Source organism: Helobdella robusta (assembly GCF_000326865.2).
Source record: "Helobdella robusta unplaced genomic scaffold HELROscaffold_5, whole genome shotgun sequence".
Classification (NCBI taxonomy): Eukaryota; Metazoa; Annelida; class Clitellata; order Rhynchobdellida; family Glossiphoniidae; genus Helobdella; species Helobdella robusta.
Genome location: NW_008705254.1, coordinates 2,755,421 through 2,764,278, shown reverse-complemented (window position 1 = coordinate 2,764,278; position 8,858 = coordinate 2,755,421).

Genomic DNA, 8,858 nt, shown 5'->3' with positions numbered 1-8,858 from the left:
TTTTCACCATTTGTATAACCATCGTCGTCATGTTTTTCTCCAGCTAACATTATTATCATCATCAAAACATCATTATTTATGTTGTTTTTATGGTTTACAAGTTTACTGTTGGGTTTGTTTTTCATCATATTCATCAAGTGCATGGTTTTCAAAATTTCTTCTGCTATCTTCCTCATCATCTTTATCAACATCCTCATCATCATCATCATCATCATCATCATCGTCATCATCTTCATCATCATCTTAAAATCTTCATCATCCTTTTAAATTCATCGCCTTGCAGTTATTTATTTTTTGTTCAGTCTTGTGAAATCTCATTATCATCATCGACATCCTCATCATCCTCACCATCCTCATCATCATCCTTAGCAAAAAATTGTAATTATTATCATCATCATCACTAATGTTGACGTCATTTTATACTATATTTTACAAATATTGACTCAAGTTTATCTTCAATTTGTGATATTTATCACACGAAACATTATTTTGATTTCCTTACAAACTCTGTTTGTATGTATGTGATTTAACATAATTTTCTAACTAACAACCATTTTGAATGTCAACGTCTTAACCATCTTAGTTTTCATCACCCTCATTCTAATCATCATCGTCTTTATCACCAGGAGAAAACAACCTTCATAACGATTTTACTTTTGTCACTGAACATTCCGTGTGATCTTATTTTCGTTTCAACATTTTGCATTGCCATCTCTATGGCTGTTTAAATATTGATAATACAAATTTTAAAGGAATATAAAGTTGCTCTCAAAACTAAAAAAACACACAGCAACAGTTAATGAAAATTCGTAAATCGCAATGAAGTAGAGATCTTGATGTTTGTGACGGGCCTGAAATCTGGAGACATTTTGTAGGTCAAACGAGGAGTATCGTATTCTCATTTGAAGATTTATTTTGCATGAGCGCGATCTTTACCGAAATTGAATGAAGTAAAATTGGCAATTAACAATATTTGTTTACACTGTGGATAAAGAAGAGAAAGAGAGAGAGAGAGAGAAGAGAGAGAAAGAGGAGAGAGAGAGAGAGAGAGAGAGATCATCCGACGTTTTCTCAAAGAAAGCACCGGCAGATGAGTTGCATCACAATGGTAATTAGAAATCAATATAATCTATTAACATTATTAACATGCCTATTACTTTTTAAAACTTTTCGTTGCTTTAAAAAAAAAATGCCAAAATTCTTTTAACGAAATCTGTCCACAGAGAAAGTTTTGTGATATTAGTAATTTTGCTGGCCATGAATGCTGATGATATCGTTATGATTATGTCGTAAGTATTATTATTATTATCATTAGTATTATTATTATTATCATTATTATTATTATTATCATTATTATTATTATTATTATTATTATTATTATTATTATTATTATTATTATTTAAAAGCAAAATAATAAGATTATTAATTTTAAGGAAAAATATCGCTTCTATAGTCTCTACACCTACAAATTAGAAATTCAAAATAGTGAATCATTAACAAATAACAAGAACTTCATACCTATCAGATAATAAATTTAATTTAAAAATACTGCTAAATAAAAAAAAGCAGGCATTCATCTTGAAAGCGCTGCCAACACATCTGCCTACACGAAGTTCTGTGATAAGATTTGTGAGTAGGGAGGTGAATTTTTCTAGAGCAACAATCCATCAAATCGGGTCACATAAATTCAATTACAATCAGCCAACTTCTCACTCACCTACCTACATAGCAACTCTTTACATGTTTATATGTTCAAATGTCTACATGAATGCACTTGCATATGTGCGGATGTCGAGATAGTTTTAAATTTTTAAAACAATCTCATTTAAATAACATTTGCATGCATCCATTCTTGTTCTCATCTCCATTCCATTTATGTGGAGTTTCGTTGAGCTTATCGTCACGAGCATCTTTTTTTAGCGTCCTATAATATTGATAAATCATAGTATAATCTTAATTAGTAACATGCAAAAATTAGAATGTTTGTAACGAAAACATTGCAACATGATAACGAAATGTTGTTAAACAAAAAACAAGTAACCCACATACAAACACGAGCCCTGCACATAAAGAAAGGTATTATACATAGAAGAAATTCACAGCAGAGGTGCCTCACATGTGCACATCAGATAGCAATATTTTAAGGACTTTGGATTGGACATTTATCAATCCGATGCATTTCATATTGTCATTGTTTTTTAAACATTAAGTAAATCATTGGGCAGCAGGTCTCTCTGTCCGATCCGAAAGATGCAACATGAGCCGCATATAAGATATCGTTTGTGGTCGGTGGTTTATAAGATTTATAGGCATATTTTTAAGAAACAGGCAAGCCATCATTTATATATAATTTTTGGCAATAGATTGAAACAAAATCAGAAATAAATTATGAAAAATTAGTTAAATGAAGTTCAGAGCTGTTTACTTTTTTGGCAAAGTCCACTGTCAACTAAGACAAACTTCACACGCACACACACACACACACACACACACATTTGTAACTCATATACCTAAATAAACATATCACCAACAAAAACCTTCCCAAAAACATCGACGTAAAACATTATTGAAATTTTTATTTGTTTTTTTTTGCGAATTTATTGCTCATAGAGTCCACTAAAACAACAAAAAAACATAAACAATAAAACATTAAAAGTTTATGTTTATTAAAATTTTGTTTAAGGAAGAGATAGACATAAAAATAAATTTATTCATTGGAACGAGAAGAAAAAAAAACTCTACATTCACAATATTTTCACTTTCGTAATTTTAGAGAATTAGGAATAAATTAACAAATAAATCATGTTGTTAGCTGTGAAAAAGTTAAATTAATGAATGAAAATTGTTAACAAGAAATGATGAAAGTGTGTTGTCAGCTGTAAAGAATAAATTAAAAACTTTATTAAAACGGATATGCTCAATAAATAATAAAATGTACATGTTCATTGATGTTTGAATATTTTCTATAATACTTATATTTTTCTGAAAAACAAAACTAATTTTATGAAGATATATATGAAAAAATTTGTGGAGCCGATGTAAAGATTTTTCATCAAACTGAAAACATTAAAATGTTAAGTAAGATATACACACAGACACATACACATGAAGGCAATGTTTACACCAGGGGTGGGCAAACTTTTTGCTGTGAGGGCCGCATTGTGAACTATTTTTCCTTTGAAGGGCCGCATATGTACTTAAATAACAAACTTTTTTGACACGGGGAGAATTTTTTTAATATTTGCGGCTCCTTTTTTCGGTCATAATGTCTGGCTGACGAGCTTCTTTGGCAAACAAAGCCTCGCGGGCCGCATAAAATAGCTTCGCGGGCCGCATGTGGCTAGCAGGCCGTAATTTGCCCAACCCTGTTTTACACCATTAAACTCTGATGAAAATATTTCATACACTATAAAAATAGAACAATTTAAACATAGTAATTTAACTGCTAATAAAATAATTTTATATAATAAAGAAATTGGTTGCCACAAACATAAATACATACAAAAATATGACCAAATAACATTTGAACAGCTTGCCGCATTCTGAATAATGAAGCAATAGAGGAACTTCTCTAATTCAATTGCTAGCACAACCCTAGGCTGGAAAAATTGATTACATTATAACATTTGGCGAATTATGTAATTAAATTTAGGAAATAAATGAAATGATTACTTGCATTAATTAAACGACGCAACTATCTTTCTTTCTCTCTCTCTCTCTCTCTCTCTCTCTCTCTCTCTCTCTCTCTCTTTCACTATCTCGCTCTCTTCCTTTCCTACAAATTGGCTACTAAATTTTTTGGCTTAATTGTATTCAATGGATCGTGAATGCCTCTTAAAGAGCAGAACTATGGAGCAGTGATTGCTGTTAACCCACATACGTGTCCACATGTGCGTGTGTGTGCAAGAACAAATTATTCTGAAATTTAAATGCGGCATGCGAGTTTCAGTGTTTTATTAATATTTTCAATAAAATTTATAAAATTTTAAATTTATAAATTAAAGATTGAAAGACTTCAGATCATTGTTGGCAATAAGAATTTTCTGCAGAACCCTCATTCAATTTTATGTTCTTTCAAAATTTGAAAAATATTCTTGATATCTTGCCAATGAGTTAGCGAGCTAAATTTTAATGAGGAAGTAATATTGTGGCGCCATGACAAGAAAATAAGATGGGCGCATGTAGATAATCCAACTATTAACATCACCACAGGTTACATGGAGATGGAAATGATAATTCTAAAATGATATCATCACATGATACACTAAAATAATTCAGTCATCAACATGTCCACATGGATGCCTGTTCGGAGGAGATTTCAAAAGTCTCATTCAAAGAACAACGAAAAAACCGTCTATTTTGATTTTTAATAAAATAATCAATAATTCATTTCAATTATAAAAACATTTTCATTATATTTTATAAAGGTTAACAAACACCTGGCAGAGAGCTAGCTATCTTTTAATCTTCATAGTGGGGAGTTCAAAAAAATTTTTCCAATTATTCCTTTGTTCAGTTTCGTACATCGTGTTAAATTGGAGTGAAGTACAGACAAAATTATTAGTCTTTCGTAAGAAATTTTTATGTAAAATTACTCCGAGCAGAGTGTAAAATTAATCTAAGTAAAATTACTTTCTGTAGAATTACTTTTACATTTGACAATGAATCGTAAAAGAGAAAAATTTTTCTTAACGATGTCTTTTGAAATGTAGGGTGGGGATGATATCGCCAGGAAATAACCTCCAATGAAAAACACTACCATTGAATGCCTGATCGTTTGCACATTCACTATCATTATAAAAATTTATGGCAATAAAAATTCAAATTGTTTTCCAATGCATAGTTGAAATTGTAATCTAGAAAATAATTTTGATAATTTTCAAATGATACTTTGATCTTCATCGTATCTATTGAAATTATCATTTTAATCACCATCAGCGCTGTTATGGGATTGAATGAGTGGCGAATAAAGAATGCAAAGTGAAAAGGTGCAAGCAACACTCTCTGCTTTAATGCACATTATAAGAAAGAAATGATTGGATGCCTTCCTACCTACCTACCATCCTACCTGCATGCAAACATTAAGTACACCATAAATTATATACATTGAAATGTTCAAACACAAGTTTACACAAACATACATACATACATACATACACATAAATACACATAACATGTGCATACAAACATACTAGCACACTTATATACACCGCACATCGCGTATATACAAACATACATACTTTCATCACGTACATACATATACACAAACATACATACATACATACACATCATCACATGATGCCCGAACAACTCGCATATACATACATATTAAGCTTGCAAGTATGTTGTGTTAACAATGATTTAATCAACGCATTACACCTTTATCGGTGAGATTAAAATGGTTATTTTTATAATGTTGTACTTTACTCGAAATGTTGCCATAAGTGATGCTGCTATGTGTGGAGCTGCTGTGTGTGGCGCTACTATGTGTGGTGCAGCTGTGTGTAGCGCTACAATGTGTGGTGCTGCTGGTGTGGAGCTGCTATGTGTGGTGCTGCTATGTGTGGTGCTGCTATGTGTGAGGCTTCTTTCTATGTGTGAAGTTGATATTTTTATGTGTGGAGTTGCTCTGTGTTTAATGTTTACCCATGTGATATAGTTACTGTGTGCACTTATATTTCGTGTATTGTTGCACATCGCTACATGTTGCGTGTTACTGTACACTGTTACACTGTTGTTACATAACGACTAATGTATTTTGCTATCGTTTATAATGTAGGCTTTTACTTACATAACGATTCATAATCGTTCATCTCATGCACGTCGTTGCATATTGTTGCGTTACAAAATTTAAAAACTTTAAAACGCTCTGTTTGTGATGTTTGTAAGCAGTGCAACGTTTCAAGCAGGATGAACACGTTGCATAATGTCAGTTGCAGTAAATAAAATATGCAGTGTGTGGTATTACTCAACAGATAATTTTTCTCCAATTTATTTTGTTGAAACTCTTCTCACATCACTTAGTTGGATGCAGGTAATGAGAGGAAGTATAGAAGAAAGGAGGTGCCGTCTGAGATACGTACGCACGTGGAGTTCTGCAGACTCTTCAAATCCTCCATTAACTCGCATAATGACCTATCTCAGCTGAGATTCCCGCCTTAATTCCATCCGCCATTTTTTCACGTGACAGGCCGTCTGATGCGTGTTATCTGGAGCGCTTAATGAGTTTATTGTGTCAAAGAAGCCACCATGCGAGGAGGAATGCGCGCAAATGTCTTTGTCTTTTTGTTTGTTTGTCTGCCTCTTTGTTTGTTTGTCTCTTTTTGTTTGTTTAACATTCTGCCTGCTTGTTTGCCTGCCTTTGTTTTGCTTATAACAAACTATTATTTATTAGATATTTATTTGATTGATTAAAAACCTAAATGTAGCGTCTGTTAGACGCAATTTTTTGAAACAAATTAAATTGAAACGTTAAAAAGTTCTTCCCATTAACTACTCCTAGATGAGAGAACGTGCTGAGTAAGGTACTGCTGGATCGCCTTGCAAATCCAAATAAAGAACATTTATATTTTCATAGATTTTAATACCAACAATTAATTTTTTATTCTCAGAAACTGAGCAACATTTGGCAGTGGAATATGTTTCCATTGCACTTGCAGCGAAACAATTGAAAATATTTTTTCCATTTCATCAGCTGCATCACACCGGCCAAAAGTAATAAAACGCTTGGTGGCAATCGAATTAAAGACGTTTCATCGGCTAGCTTGACCGCGATCCCAATTTAATATTCTATAAATAACAATGAAGGTTCCAATTTATTTCTTACATTGAACTGGTCACAACCCCCATTAAAGGACTTTTTTTTAGCAACGCAACACGTGTTTTGCTTCTTTCAAGTTTATAATTTGAGAACCAAGATGGCATCTAATGCGTTGAATGTGGTTGAAATGTACATATTAGTTTTCAGTGTTGGTGTATAACTTTTTGACTTTTTTTGGTCTAAAAATACATTTAGTGACAAGTATATAACATGTAGCACATAAAATGCACTGGCATTCTATCGATGTTTTGCTTTTGTGTGATCAATAACTGTTGAAAATGAGACAAAACTCAAATTTCGGTCAGGTTCTGAAAAAATGTGTTCTATTTATTTTTGCTGTATTACAACACCAGATCATATAGTAGCGTCATTTTCTATTTTATAAAAAACATTTGTTGCATCAAATTATCACATAACTTTATCACCATTTTATAATATCATCACATCTTCCAACCATTTGGTACGACATTAAATTACTTTTTCATAATCATATTGAAAAATAGTTGCACCTACCTTATTATCATAAAATTATATTATATTATCATAAATATGTCATTACACAATAAGTCGTTTGAGTGAGACACTTCTATTTTGATCATCGCATCATTACGCATGCATACGTCACGTTTTCAGGCGTAACATCACATAACCAGCACAACATCACATCCAGTTATCATATCATCAGATTATTCCGTCCATTGAACTCGCTATCATATAACAATCAAATGATGTTAGAAAATTTCACTTCCTCTCCTGTCATAAAGACTGCTATGTGTCAAAAATTTCAAAAATATTCCTCCGAATCGTTTCATTTATTCTTTTCCAAGTGAGCATGAAACTGCTTGACAACAATTTCAAAGTACACTTGAATGTCGTTGCACTGAGAACAGATCGAAGCGTGAAAACATGACATAAGCAATATGCAACTTTACACATTGCACACACACACTCCACACAACACACACACACACACATTAACATACAAACATAAACACACACACACACACACACACATATATATATATATATATATATATAGATATATATGTATACACACATATATATATATAATATATTATTCAACAGTTCTCACTGGGCATTATTTGTTTTTGTTGCCGAAATATCTTAATGATTTGTGGCACCCCACTGTTTTTCTAGATTTAGTTGGTTAGGTGTTAAAATTTTATTTGAATTTACAAAATTGAAAATTACAAAATAGCAAAATAGATTTCGTTCGTTTGGAGATTCGGAAAATTTAACTGAAAGCCTTTTACAAATATAATTAAAGTTATTTAGTTTTTGCATGTTTCAGTTTTCAAAATTTAGATTATCGTCAATGTTACGTAAATATTTCAGGTTAGGAAGATTGGAAATATGATCTGCAAGGATAAGTTCAGTGTTTCAAATGAAAAAGAAAACCCTTTTTTGACATGTGTATTCAACTAAATGTATACATGTTCAAAGATGGACGAATAAATCATTCGAATGATTAAAACTTAGTTATTAAATATTTAAAACATTGTCATATACTGCTAATGAATGAACAAATAAATTTAATACAGTAAATCAAACAAACATTCACAAATATATATATATATATATATATATATATATATATATAATGTTTATAATGTAATATAACTGCATTTTACCATAAATTTTCCAAACGAATTAAACAAAAACAAAGTTTTCCCTTTAAAACAATAGCATAAAAAACAAAAAAATTGAAAAAAAAACTGAAGACAAATCGTCCAATAATAGGAATAAAATTGTGGAGAGCATATTTTTAAGAGCATATTTCTAACCCTGATCTACGAGTTTTGTTTAAAACGAAGCATTAAATTAAATAAAATTAAAGAGGGTAGCATGCTAGAACGAACAGACGACGCACACGCACACGCACACGTTGTTACATCAATATAATCACATCTGATGAGTGTATAGATTTCTACAAATCAATCAATCCATGGTTGGAGACATAAACTAAAGCAGCCGTACACATAAATATGCAAAAAACAACAAACATACTTACAGACAG